Source organism: Myotis davidii, unplaced genomic scaffold, assembly GCF_000327345.1.
Source record: "Myotis davidii unplaced genomic scaffold, ASM32734v1 scaffold150, whole genome shotgun sequence".
Taxonomy (NCBI): Eukaryota; Metazoa; Chordata; class Mammalia; order Chiroptera; family Vespertilionidae; genus Myotis; species Myotis davidii.
In genome coordinates, this window is record NW_006283437.1 from 1,541,751 (window position 1) to 1,542,421 (window position 671).

Consider the following 671-nt stretch of genomic DNA (forward strand, 5'->3'; position numbering starts at 1 on the left):
GAGCCCCCAAGGGGCATGTGCCCTGAGGGGAATCCAACCGGAGTCCTGGGTCCACGCTCCGTCACTGAGCCGCGCCGGCCGCTGGCTTTTTGTTCTGTTTCCTGTGACAGGATTCTCCTGCCTCCCCGGTCTCCTTTCTGAGGTGCCCACCTTGTTCGTTTTCCACTGGAGGAAGCAGCGACTGCGGACTGGGTGTCTCAGGGGCGACAGGTGAGTGCGGCCAGAGCGCTGGGTCGGGAGGGAAGGGCGGTGGGCAGAAGCTGGCCACGCCCCGCTGTCCCCCGAAGGGCGCCGGGGTGCAGGCTGCCTGAGCTCACACCCCGCAGGGCCCGCCCAGCTCCCGGACTGGCAGCGCCTCGGCTCCTCTGCGCAGCGGAGGAACGTGCTCCGCACGGCGGCCGGCGCTCCTCCAGCTCCCCCAGCTCCCGGCCGCCCCGCGCGCCCGAGCTCTCTATGGCAACGGCCCCCACTTCCGGGAGAAGTACGGCGCGCGACGAGGGCCCTTCCGGGCCGCTGCCCGGCTGGCTGACGCGGCCGCGGCCATGGACTACTCCAGGTTCCTGGCCGAGGACTTCGACGTGAAGGAGTGGATCAACGCGGCCTTCAGGGCCGGCCCCAAGGAGGCGGCGGCGGGGAAGGCGGACGGGCACGCGGCCACGCTGGTGATGAAG

General features: G+C 71.1%; 1 pseudogene; it reads left to right on the top strand.

Annotated features, from left to right (window-relative positions):
* LOC107183073 lies at nucleotides 1-671 on the top strand (annotated as a pseudogene).